We start from the raw sequence: 14,018 nt of genomic DNA, 5'->3' as shown, positions 1-14,018 counted from the left end.
TACTAAAGATATCATGGCTTGGGCCAGGTGCACATGAGTCGTTAAAGTGACAACTATCCTCTTTATTACTTTAAAGAGGTTTTCACAGCAGCATTGGCCAACCATACGCAGTGTTTGGTTTGCTGACTGCTACTTTCATGACCATTGATTATGGATCCAAGCAAGATTAAATCCTTGAAAGCTTGATTTTTTTTCTTTGTTTATCATGACGTTGCCTATTGGTCCAGTGGTGAAGATTTGGGGTTTTCTTTACATTGAGTTGTAATCTATAGTAAAGGCTGCAGTCTTTTATTTTCATCAGAAAGCAAATCAAGTCCTCTTAGTTTCCAGAACACGATGTTGTATCACCTGCTTATGCAGCCTTCCTCTGATCCTAATGGACTTTTCATGTGGTCCAGCTTCTGAGACTTTTGCTTAGGATACACACTGCGTAAGGACCAAGAAAAGGCACCAGCAGGACAGTCACCATTCCCAATTTTTTTTTACTTTAAAATACTTTATATCTCCACACAGGAGGCTTATATTTTTGTTCTTGTGAACCCATATGGTCTTTATTTTTTGCTGTCAATAGTGGAACGGTCCACCCTTTGTACTTGCAAAGGGTGAACAGAAAGCTACTGTATTTCTCTAGGACATTTATAAAGAGTTATCTTCAACCATTCCCAATTTTAATGCATTCCGTATCCTCTTTTGTGTTCAAGAGGCTACCTCTTGGTCTGTGTACAAGTTCTGCATGAGTACAATTAGGTGTTCTGAACTTGCCCTTCTTTCAATATTACCCAGAGTATAATATGATTTATGAAGTCTAATGCCTTTGTGAGTCAACAAAAGATTTGCAAATGAATTTCTAGTATTCTCGGCTTTCAGCCAAGATCCAACTGACATCGGCAATGATATCATTTGTTTCATGTACTTCTGAACGGATCACTTTCACATGACATCAATGATATTGTTTAATAATTTCCACAGAGGCACAAATATGGATCTCTTCCAGTCATCGGCCACATATCTGTTTTCCAAATACCTAGGTAGAGACTAAGGATGGCTTCCGGCTCTGCAACAGTGGGTTGAAACATTTAAATTGGTGTTCTCTCAATTCGGTGAGCGTGCTTTCCAATGCCTGGAGGCATCTTAGACATCTCCTTTCACTGCCCGAGGTGCTGATCATACGTGGCCTGTTGAAGTGGTTGAATGTTTACAGATTCATTTTTGTAAAGGGAGTCATTGTATTCTTGCTTTCACAATTCAGGCATTATTCAATAGTTTCCCCATCGACTCCTTCAATATTTCAATATGAAGGCTGATTTTTTTCTTCTGTTCTTCCAGTTTTAGATGTAATGAGTGTTTTCTTTCCTGTTGGGATTTTTTTTTCTTTTACTCCATGTCTCTGCATATTTCATGATAAAACTTTCCTTTGTCTTCTCAAGCTACCCTTAGAAATGTTCTGTTACACTGATATTAACAAGGTTTTCAATGGCTAATCCTCATGAATGGACAGTCTATTCCACCTTCTCAGTCTTTTCTTCATCTGGCAGCCCCACTAAGCCCTACCTATGATGGGAAACTCTGCTGGTTTGAAACGCCACTTGCATAGTTCAATTACTACAGCATCATGCAAGCCTCACAATTTAAAGCAATGACCGGTGGTTGCATTTTAACGGAACCATTTTTATATTTCCCTTTGAACGACTCTGTTCCTTCTCATATGTTGTCATATCTCTATTTGAAAATTACAATAACTAATTTCTGTTCAGTGAAATACTGAACCATTTCTGATCACACAAACTTGTCTTGCTATATTTTTAACAGCTAATATTCTTTCAAGAATCTATACCTTTTGGGTCTTCACTCCATGCCCCGACCCACACCCAATTCACCTTGGGTATGGTTTTGTTCTGGGTCTTGGATGCCTGATAACTGATCCCATTGACACCTCATGATCACAAACGCTGGTGTGCTTCTTCCACGTGGGCTTTGTTGCTTCTCAGCTAGATGGCCGCTTGTTTTTCTTCAAGCCTTTAAGACCCCAGATACTATATATTTTGAGAGCTAGGCACCATCAGCTTTCTTCACCACATTTGCTTACGCACCCAATTTGTCTTCAGTGATCATGTCCTGAAGGTGAGCATCACAGATTGATGGATTATTAGGACAAAGTATTCTTGTGTTAAGGGAGTACTTGAGTAGAGGCCCAGTGCCCATTTGCAACCTTAATTCTTAACATAGAGATAAGAGATGTAAGAGCCCCCTATAAAATATTGAAGAAAAAAAAAGAATCTATACCTTTACATAAGTTGTGAGTTATTTTATTTTGTGGGATTTTGTTTTGTTTGTGAAATTTTCCATTTGCCTTGTTGAGTTCTGATGAATTCTTGAAGACCTATATGTCTCCAAACCTGGGAAGCTTTCTCTGCTACCATCCCTAGATAACCATCTAATGTGTTAACATACATTGTTGTGCTTTAATTACTGCTGTGCTTTAATTAATTTAAGGATGTCGGTTTCTCATTTATGTATGAGCCCTCAGAAGTTGTAAGAGCCCCATGTTCACATGTGTTCATTTGACAAACATTTCTTGAGCATCTCCCAGATGACAGGCCCAATTTTAGGCATTTGAGTTCAAGTGGAAGGAAATGGATTCTCAATGAACATTGAACAGACACCCATGATCTCCAACACCAAGGGGCTATTTAGAAGCAGTTACTTATTCCTAGTTTTCATCATTGTTATTTTTATCTTAAGTTATAGGGTTTTTATGTTGTTTTGTTTTTTTTAGCTATACCTCAAGAGTGAGAAGGTAAAATGCTAAGAAGTCTGTCTTCCATTTGCTCTTAGTTCTTATGATGTTTGAAATAAATTAACATGGTAGGTGGTTTTTATAATAGATAAACACACCACAATTCGGTGTTGTTGCATACTATGGAGAAAGTGGTAGTTAATTGGCTCACTAATCAGCTATTAAGCAAGGGGCTAACATGATAATGGGCCAGTAATGAGACGACACTTCTAAGCCAGGCTGCCAGCTAATCACATCTGGTTTGCAAAGTATTAATCAGCTCTGAGTCAGTGGGTAGAGAACATTAAGAATGCAGTAACTATCTAAATAATTTTCTACCTATTCTGACAATCATAGTTGGTATATTTGAAAGGATTATTTTAATTCATTATGTTGAACAAAGCTCGGATGTTGAATCATTCTAATAACATTCTTTGATTAAAATACTAACAATATTGTATATCGTTGAATATTTATGATATAATAACTCAATAGACTTCATGCCACATTAAATATGTCAAGGCAGCATGTTATATTTTAAGATTTTCTCAGTAAGGATCATGCTTCCTACATCTTTTCTATCACTTCATCACAAAACAACATTTTAAGCCCCAATATATTAATTAGTCACTCTACTGTAATTGTCTCTCTGGGTTCACAGAAAAATTAGCTCTTTTCATTTTTCCTGTTACTCATTACATTTCAGGTATATTTAATATGCTTCTTGTTAGTCATTTGCCTTTTCCATTTTTTACCAAGATGTTCTCAAAGGAATTGGAAGCATTTTTATTTTTGGAAGACAGCAGGTAGGATAATTAAGTTTGAATCACAGAAATAAAGTCTTGATTCTGAATTCTCTTGACCTAAAATAGGAACATTACTGAAGAGTTTTGAAAGTCCCATGAATGGCAGGCCTGGGGGCTGCACTGTACTGCAGTGTGTGCGCCTCTTGGGTTTCAAAGTGCTCTGGGTTTAAATCCTACTTGTTTGGTGTAGGAAATGCATTTTGTTCATAAGCTAATATTACAGTTTCTTTAATAGCCTACCCCATTCTAACATTTCATACGTGCCTATTGAAAATATGATTTCCTGATATTTTTGCTGGTATTTATCTAAATTTTCTTTTAAATATAAAATGAATACATTTTCTAAAACATGGAAAGAATGGAGGAAGAATGGCAGAAGACAATTCTATTCCCCATGAGACCTTGCTATTATTATAAATACTATCCTGTCATGATTATCACTGGCAAGAAAGACTAAAATGAATAAATATTAAAAATGTACACAGATCCTCTGTTTATACTTGACATGCATAGTTCAAAAAGGTGAACTGGATTTATTTTGTCGGTGATTAGTGTTTTCTCCTTGCACTTTTACATCTTGTCATCTACATGCCTTTTACATCTTGTCATCTACAAGGTGAACTAGCACTGTATTGGGGAAGCAGGAGAGGCAGGAATACAACATTGACACGTCACAGAAATGCGCTTGAGAGTGGCCTTTCAGTCTTCTTCGACCACATGGCACGGAGCTGAAGGGGAGCAGGGAAACCAGGAAGGTTCCCAAGTTTTCTCCCTCAAATGGAATCTGCAATTTCCTCCCACGCGATCCATTAGTGTAAAACCTCACCATCAGCCCTGGCTTCCCCCTCTAACCCTCCCAGCAGGTTCACATGCCCACAAATATAATTACATGTTTGCTATACCTACAGTGAATCTGTTTTTATGACTGAATCCTTACTGTCACAAAGTCTTTAAAAGCAAAATTCCCACTTATTGAATAATATTGCCCCCATTTGGGAGTAGGGGACACACAGAAAGAAGGTGCACACTGAAGGCCCCATGACTGAAGCCGTGCTAGAGCTGAGGCTGGACTCCCAGGGTCTGTCCCCAGAGCAGCCCTCTTAACTCCCATGAGGCACTGAGTCCCACTTTTTCACGGTTTATGCCAATCTGATTTTATACATTTTTCATACTATTTATAATCTGTCATGATTTGCTATTCTTTTATTAAATGGATTCCTTTATTACGTGCACTTTCTACCTGAAAGAGATGCAAACTACTCCCTTGCATTTAACACAGTATATCTGAACAGCTCCCTAATTTAGATGTTTGGATGAATTCTGATGACATCATTGCAGCTCTCATTCATTACATGATCTATCATACTAAATCATGAAGGGAGTGCTATGAATTGATTTTTATCTCTGAAAAAGATGTGCTTCTGTCTTAATCCCTTTTACCTGTGAATGTGTTTTTACTTGGAAATAAAGCCCTTGAAGATATAATTGATTAATATGAAGGCACAGTAGAGTAAGGCAGGACTCAGTCCAATGAAGAGAAAAGATACAAGGAAACGCAGAAGAAAGGATACCATGAAACAATGAAGGTAGGGCCTGGATGTGTCAGCCACAAGCCCAGTAATACTTATGACGACCAGAAATTGGGAGAGACAAGAAAGTGTCTATCCCTAGATTGTTCAGTGAGATCATGGGTCTCCCCACACTCTGACTTTGGACTTCTAGGCACCAAATCTGGGAGAAAACAAAGATCTGCTGTTCACACAACTGATGATAATTTTTTTACAGCAGCACAAAGAAGCTAATACAGAGAGATTCCTGAAAATCTGTTACTGTGCCTATGGTTACAGATAACTTTAACGTATTGATGCTTACATTTAAATCAAACATCAAACTAAACCCACCCCCATCAAGTCAATTATGACTCATAACAACCCTGTAAAGTTTCCAGGTCTGTATGACTGTACAGGAGTAGAGAGCTTCACTGATCTCCCTCAGACAGTTTGGTGTGTTTGATCCACCAGCCTTGAGGTTAGCTTAAGTTTTAGGACAAACTCCAAAGGAATGAATGAAACAATTTCACGTATACTTTCAAACTAGAAAAAATTTAAAAATACAAACAAAAAAAACCAAACTTGGTTTCTTCTTTCTTTTCTCTGTCCCAAACTACTTCCTCCCCTCAAATACCACCACCAATAACAAAGAGACCCTGATCAATAACAGTAAGAACATGAAACCCAAATAGAAGTGGGAACTTAAAAATCTGAGGCTGTTTGCAAATAATTACCAGGCTAATGGTATTGATGATCGTCACTTTTATTAAATGGACAGGTTAACATTTCTCACTAAAGAACCTTAATGACAAATCAGTCTTCTACTCAGTCATTCTAAAATACTACTTCTCTTGGTTGTGATTCCAAAGAGTATAATATGGGGGCCAAAAAGAACAGCTTCATACCTGGGAAAGCTTACAAACATTACCTCAAGATCAATGGGAATCATTGATACGATGTGATAAAAATATGAATAAGCTTTGGCTAATGATAACATATCTAAATTGATTCCTTAGTCATAATGAATGCATCATACTAATTTAAGTTGTTAATTTTTTAAAATCTATGTGTGGAGAGGCCAGGGGACAAGTAAACATGGAACTCTTTTATCCACTTGATTTTTCTGTAAATATAAAAATTTTGGAAATATAAAATCTATTCATGAAAACAGGAGCCTTGGTGGCATAATGGGATATGTGCTGGGCCACTAGCACTGTGGTCAGCAGTTCAAAACCACCAGCCCCTTTGGAGGAGAATGAGGAAGCTTTCTACTCCCGTAAAGATTTACAAACTCAGCTCTTTCCCGTTGACGACCGCTCTAGGAGCCACCGCAGCAGCGTGTCTTGCTACACCCTCCTGGAGACGATGCTGCAAGTCCTGTATGGGAACAGCACAAGCACTGGAAGTGTTTGGAGACAGTGGAGCTGCAGATCAGCTGAAGTACCAGGATCTTCAGAAGGGTAAATGCTTCTTGGGTGCCATCAGGTTTAAGTCCAACCCTGCCGTAAGTGCTCTGTGTGTCCTTGGAGACCAGCAGAATTGAGATGGACCAAGGTCATGGATATCCCTCACAAGAGCATCAAGATGCTGAAGAAGCTCAACAAGAATAAGCGCTAGGAGGTGCCATTCAACCAGCTGTTTCGGGCCACAGACTTTCTCTCTTAGAACCATGGCCCAATTTATCTGTAACTTGGTGGAGAAGGCCCCGGGGATGGTAAAGGCAACAGTGACTTATTTGCAGACTGGATTGGCCACATTTTGGCACCATGCCAGGGTGCAGCTGGTTCCTCCAAACCCTACTGAGATCCCTGCAGTGATTCAGTGTTTGTAAAAAGTAGTTGAGAGTGCTAAGAGCGGGCGCTTCAAGCAGCTCACAGATAAGGAAGCTCTGCTGAATGGCTTGGTGGCCACCGAAGTGTGGGTGTGGTTTTATATAGGCAAGATCATAGGCAAACAAGGCATCATTGGCTATGATGTTTGAAGACCAGTCTTTAAAAACTGATTATATTTGGTTTGCTATTTGAATTTTCTTGGACCATGTGTGATCAGTCTACTCTAATAAAATAGATCATCTAAAAAAAATAAAGAATAAGAAGCTGGCCAAGAAGTAGGATGCCTTTTTGGCTTCTGAGTCCCTGATCAAGCAAATTCCTGAAATTCTGGGTCTAGGCCTGAATGAAGCCAGAAAATGTTTTTCCATGTTAACCCACAACGAGGGCATGGTGGCCAAGGTCAATGAGGTGAATTCCACCATCAAGTTACAGATGAGGAAGGGGCTGTGTCTGGCAGTGGCTGTCGGCCATGGGAAGATGGTAGACGGTGAACTCATTCACAGCAGCCACTTGGTTCTCCACGTTGCTCTCGCTGCTAGAAAAGAACTGGCAGGATGCCTGCACTTTGAGAGCGCCATGGGCGAACCCGGCACCTGCACTAAAGCACCATTTAATAAATGTTAATGTTCCTATTAAAAAAGTCCTCTCTCAGAAATCCACAAGGGCAACGCTACCCTGTCTTACAGGCTTCACCTTGAGTCAGAATTAATTCTATAGCAGTGAGTTGCTGTTTTTCAGTGGCGCAGTGGTTAAGCCCTTAACTGTGTGGTGATTCCAACCACGTCTTGGAATTTCAGGAAGATGGCACCGATGTAGGACTGACTGCATGAAGAGCTCACTGTATGGCACCAGATTGAAGGGTGAGGAGGACAAAGTGAGGGACTGGGGTGTGAAACTGGGTTTAGTAGCACCCCAGGGTTCGGTTCCAACAGAAAGCGAGACTATGCTCATCACAGGCGAGTCCCATTCTCTCAGCACCCTTGGGCAACTTGCCTCCCTTGTTGGGGGAAGGGGGCATAGGGGACAACTCCAAGCCACTTTCCCCTTCCCCTACCGCCAACCAGCAGCTCTTCAGCAAGGGGAAGTGAACCAGGATGACGTGATCCTTGGGGCATCCCAGGGATGATTGGACTCCTGAAGGCCCTGGGTGCTGGAACCTGAGGCGACCCATGAAGTTGACATATTTAATAACAATATAACAGACAAAGTACTGATCACTAAAATCAACAGAATTTCACAAGCTTAACGAAAAAAGCTAACAGGCCTCTGAGAAGGTGGACAAAAGACCTGACAGATGATTCACAAAGGGCCATACTCGAATGTCTGAAACACATGAGGAAATGCCAGTCATTAGCCATCAGGGAAATGTAAGTCAAAACATCAATGAGATGCCACCTAACACCCATTCCAGCCAAGTTTTTTTTTTTTTTAAGTGAGAACAACAAATTCTGGAGAAGGTATTGTGAGATATTCATATCCACTGCTGGTAGACATGAAAATACATACAGCCCCTGTGGAAGGCAATATAGCGATACCCAAAACAGACGAAAATTGAACTACCATATGAATCCAGCAATTCCATTACTGGGCATATATCTGGGCATATACCCAAAAGAAATAAGAAATAGATTATGAACAGATGTTTGCTTCCCCACTGTTTATCACAGCCCAGTTCACAATAGCAAGAAGCTGGAAACAGACACAATTTCCATCAGTAGAAGAGTGACTAAAATCTCTGGTACATACACACAATAGAATACTATGCACCCCGAAAATACAATGATGGACCACAGATACAATATCTTTTGATAGCCGGGCACCATCAGCTTTCTTCACCACATTTGCTTATGCACACACATTTGTCTTCAGCAATTGTATCGGGGCAGTGAGGACACAATGATATGTTTTTTTGTTCTTTGAAGTCTGATAGCTGATCCCTTTGGCACCTGGTAATCACACAGGCTGGTATGCTTCTTCCATGTGGGCTTTGTTGCTTCTGAGCTAGATGGCTGCTTGTTTACCTTCATGTCTTTAAGACCCAAACCAGGGGTCCTCAAACTGTTTAAACAGGGGGCCAGTTCACTGTCCCTCAGACCCGTTGATGGGCCAGACTAGAGTTTAAAAAAAATTATGAACAAATTCCTATGCACACTGCACATATCTTATTTTTAAGTCAAAAGGGCAAAAACACCCAGCAGGCCATAGCTTGAGGACACCTGCCCTAGATGCTATATCTTTTGATAGCCGGGCTCCATCAGCTTTCTTCACCACATTTGCTTATGCACCTGCTTTGTCTTCAGCGATTGTGTTGGGAAGGTGAGCATAATGGAATGCCAGTTTAATAGAACATAGTATTCTTGTATTGAGGGAGTACTTGAGTGGAGGCCCAATGTCCATCTGCTACCTTAATACTACACCTATAAATATATGCACATAAATCCATTTCCCCATCCTCATATATACCTATATTTATGTATGTATATGCCTTTATTTAAACCTCTATAAATGCCCTTTGCCTCCTAGCTCTTTCCTCTATTTCCTTTGACCTTCCTCTTGTCCCACTATTATGCTCAGCCTTCATTTGGGTTTCAGTAATACCTCTCGGTTACATTACCCTTGATCATGCCCTACCAGGCCTCCTACATCATCCTTACCACTGTTTTGGATCACTTGTTTTTCCCTTGTCCCTGAGTTTGTTAATACCACTTCCTTTCCCCACACCTCTCCCTCTCCCATGTCCCCCTGGAACTGTCAGTCCCATTGTTTTCTCCTCCAGATTGTTTATCCAGCCTATCTTATTAAGACAGACCTGTGGAGATAATAACACACACAAACAAGACAGAGCAAAACCAAGCAACAAAAGAAAACAAAACAACAACAACAAAAAGCCAATGACAAAAAAACAACAGAAAACACAACAACAACAACGAAAAGCTTGTAGTTAGTTCATGAACTGTTTTTTGGCCTTTAGGGATGTTTTCCAGTTGAGTCTGATGGGGTGCCAAGCCCTGGCCCAAAATTCTATTTTTGGTATTCCCTGAGGACTTCGTTGCTTTGTTCTCCTTGCTGTTCTGTTGCATGCCCTTAATGGTTTGTCTCGGTGTGGTGGGATCAGATCGGGCACAATTCCCATGCTGTGTCTCCAGTGTTGTCCTCTGTAGGCTATGGGTCAGTGAGGGATGTCTTGTCTCATAGTCGAGCTGGCCTTCTGGTCTTCTCTGTGGATTGGCTACTCTGAAGAAGACTATCGTCATCAAGGCTTGGTGGGTTAGGATGTGCTCCACTTTCTCTTCCTCCCCCTTCATTTGCTCCTGTGTGCTCTGATCAGACATGTCCATCTCCCTGAGCTGCAGCTCAATACTGAAATAAATTATTCTGGGGTGAGGGGCAGCTGTCCACGTAGTTGGAATTGTGGCTGGCCCCTCAGACCTCTCTACTGGTTCCCTACTCCATGCTGGCATGTTACATTCACATCTTGGAGCACAGGCTTGAAGTCTGGTCCCTCTTTTCCTGCGGAGAGATAAACAATACCTTCTCCTTGGGTGCTTTATGCCCTGGTTCTCCCGCTACCCATTTCTTTCTTCCTTTCTTTTCTTTTTCTTTTTTTTAACTCCCCCCTCCCCTCCATTTTAGTTGGCTACCATATGTATCCCTGGAATTGTTCTGGACCCTACATACTACCTGGTCCTCACCCCAGGAATGTTTGTATGCAGTAGCTTTTTCCCTATGCTCCTTTAAAAAAATTTTTTTAAAGCTTACATCAGCAAACTCCTGTTGTACTTGTCCTTTTGTGCCTGGTTTACTTCGCTTAACATGATTTCCTCCAGTTATTGCTATGCGGTGATGTGCTTCATACGTTCATCACTGCTTTTTTGCGATGCATAATACTCCATTGTATGTATTGCATCTGGGGTCCATCATTGTATTTTTAATCCACTCTGTCAGTTGATGGAAATTTGGGTAGTTTCCAACTCCTTGCAATTGTGAACTATGCCACGATGATCAATGGAGCACAGATGCCTGGCTGTGGTTTGTTTCATGCCTCTTCTGGGTATATGCCCAGTAGGGGGATTGCTGGGTTGTATGGTAGCTCAATTTCCATCTGTTTTAGATATCACCAGATCGATTTCCATAGTGGCTGTACATACCTACTGATTCACCAGCAGTGGATGAGAGTTCTTGTCTCCCCACAGCCCCTCCGACACATGTTGCTTTCTGATTTCTTGAATTGGGCTATCTTTGAGGGTGTTAGGTGGTATCTCATTGTTGTTTCTATTTGAATTTCTCTTATGGCTAAAGATTGAGAACATTTTATCATATGTTTATTGGCCATTCAGATTTCTGCCGCTGTGAAACTTCTGTTCAGGTCCTTTGCCCACCTCTGGCTATCAAAAGACATAGCATCTGGGTTCTTAAAGGCTTGAAGGTAAACAAGCAGCCATCTAGCTTGGAAGCAACAAAGCCCACATGGAAGAAACACATCAGCCTGTGTGATCAAGAGGTGTTGAAGGGATGACGTATCAGACATCAAAGAACAAAAATTCATATCATTGTGAATGAAGGGGAGTGCGGGGTGGGGACCCAAAGCCCATCTGTAGGCAACTGGACATCCCCTTATGGAAGGGTCGCAGGGAGGAGATGAGCCAGTCAGGATTCAGTGTAGCAATGATGAGACATGCAGCTTTCCTCTAGTTCCTCAATGCTTCCTCTACTACCACTACCCACCTCCGCCACTATCATGATCTCAGTTATAACTTACAAACCTGGCTAGACCAGAGGATCTATACTGTATAGGTAGGAACTGGAAACAAAGGGAATCCAGGGTGGATGATCCCTTCAGGGCCAGTGGTGAGAGTGGCGATACCAGGAGGGTGGAGGGAGGGTGGGGTATAAAGGGGAAACTGATGACAGGGATCTACATATAGATGGGAGATGGGAGAGAGAACAGTCATCTTTGGGGGAACACAGATGCATGTGAGACCTCATAGGGAAGCCCCACTGAGTGAACTGGACTCTACCTCAGACATACTTGGAATCTGAGGGCTTAAGCTGGAAAACACATGGTGTCTGAGGAATCAGAAGGCACCTGTACCAAGAGCAGTGTACTGTTGGTTGGTGGACAAAAAGGAGGTCTTGCTACATCAAGGTCATGTATGCTGTGTTAAGATATGTATTACTGTAGCAATCCTGTGATGGTCATTCTGTTATATTTTGCTTATAATTGTTCATATTAGGGTGTATCTCAGAGGTATGTCACCATGGGAGGACGGGTATCACACTCTTGGAGCTGTGCTATTTGTTGCTGATTTTTGCAAATGAAACCCAGGGATGTTGTGGCTATAGGGAAAGTAAATATAACAAAAGTCACAGGGGGAGATGGGATCTAGAGGAGTGAGGGAGCTAAAAGGGAAATGGTGTCAAGAATTCCAGGAAGGAAAAGTATGTTTGGAGACTGATTACAGAAACAATTGTGCAATTGTTGACGTGATTGAGCTATGGAATGATATGACATATGTATTAACTCCCAAGTTACAGCAAAATAGGAAAGAAAAAAACCCGCATACATCTAGGAATTGGTTTGAGGCTCGCACTAAATCCTAGCTCCAACTTAAGAGCAATTAGTTCTTACATCATGGCCCTGCTCAAAACTGTCCCTCAGGAAGGGAACACAGAAGATATTGGGTGCTGGAGGCAAATGTGGCAAAGAATTTACATGGTGGCCAGCTATCTGATAAAATAGTGTCTGGGGTCTTAAAGACTTGTTTCCAAACAAGCAGCCATCTAAGTGAGATGTCAACTAAGGTCACTTGGAAGAAACCATTATGTAGTCATTGAAGGATTGGCATCCATATAATCTGATGTCAAAGAAGCGATCAATATCAGAGGCTAAATTTTAAGAATCTGCTATGCAGAAGCCTATGGATATCAGTGGGATGCCAAGATTTGTTGTGGTGCTACTTATGAAATTAGCCCCCAGAAAACTCCCCCTATCTAAAGTTGAAGGAAGGGAGGAAAGTGGTCCCTAAACAGAGTACTTGGGAGAGAGGAATACAGAAGATCAAAGGCATAAATCTGACCTGAACAGTTAACACTTTGTCAGCCCTCTATGTTGTGGGCTAAACCTGATCTGGTTTCCAAAATTTTCTGCATTTTTGGTTTGTATTGTTTTCTTCGGTCTTTGTTCATGTTAGACTGTACCTCAGAGGTGTTAGGTCAGTGGAGGTCACCTCCTTGAAGCTGTGTTATATGCTTTTCCGTTTTTTTGGTATATGAAACCTAGTATCGATGAATCTAGAGGGACAACACATAGAATAAGGGGTTTTGGTGGGAGGGGGGTTAAGTGTGGGTTTGGGGTGGTAAATGAGACAATGTCAAGGAACTCATGGAGAAAAATAATGTTGGGAAAATGAATGTGGTAGCAATTGGACATTAATATTTGACCTGATTGAAGTTTGGAATGATATGATATATGCCTTAAATCCCAACTAATAATAAAAAAGAAAAGAAAACTGAAACTAAACCAAAAAAAATCTCAACACACACACGCAATGAGAGGATCATGTAAAGTACATACTTCACTCACCATTCCCACTAACCATCAGCGAACATTAGTCTTTCTCTGTATAACCATTTTTGCATTCTTAGAAAGAAAAAGAACTCTATAGTTCTTATATCATTTTTGTTTGATGTACTTCACTTGGAATTATGCCAGGAATGTCCATTCATGTTATTCTATGTTTTCTAGCCTCCTCTTTGTTGTTTATACTTGGGTAGGAAGCTACAGTAACCATGGTCCACATTTTGTTTACTCATTCATCCATTGATAGGATCTTCAGTTTCTATTTATTTAGAATAAATGTTTGTGAACATAAACTTGAACATCAAAAAGAGACTTTAGTCTTGGAAATCTCAGGCAGTTCTACTCTATCAGAAGGAACTTCACGGTGGCTGGCTGTTAGTTAAAATAAGAGCCACAACGCTTCCTCAAGAGAGCTGGCTGGTTGTTCCCAGGAGGTTCTCTTTGGCTCCTGAGTAGAAGTGCTGTGTGCTGAGT

General features: G+C 40.9%; 1 protein-coding gene and 3 pseudogenes across 1 annotated transcript in view; 2 read left to right on the top strand and 2 right to left on the bottom strand.

The window, feature by feature from the left end:
- The window catches only part of SLC9A9 (solute carrier family 9 member A9), an 826,675-nt gene that overhangs the window by 689,116 nt on the left and 123,541 nt on the right, over positions 1 to 14,018 (bottom strand). The gene's annotated exons all lie outside the window — the stretch shown is intronic.
- LOC142447718 (small Cajal body-specific RNA 24) lies at positions 560 to 681 on the bottom strand (annotated as a pseudogene).
- LOC142444373 (large ribosomal subunit protein uL1 pseudogene) lies at positions 6,327 to 7,794 on the top strand (annotated as a pseudogene).
- On the top strand, positions 6,802 to 7,113 carry LOC142447120 (ATP synthase F(0) complex subunit g, mitochondrial pseudogene; annotated as a pseudogene).

This window comes from Tenrec ecaudatus, chromosome 4, assembly GCF_050624435.1.
Source record: "Tenrec ecaudatus isolate mTenEca1 chromosome 4, mTenEca1.hap1, whole genome shotgun sequence".
In the NCBI taxonomy this organism is placed as follows: Eukaryota; Metazoa; Chordata; class Mammalia; order Afrosoricida; family Tenrecidae; genus Tenrec; species Tenrec ecaudatus.
This window is presented reverse-complemented; position numbering and strand designations above follow the sequence as displayed.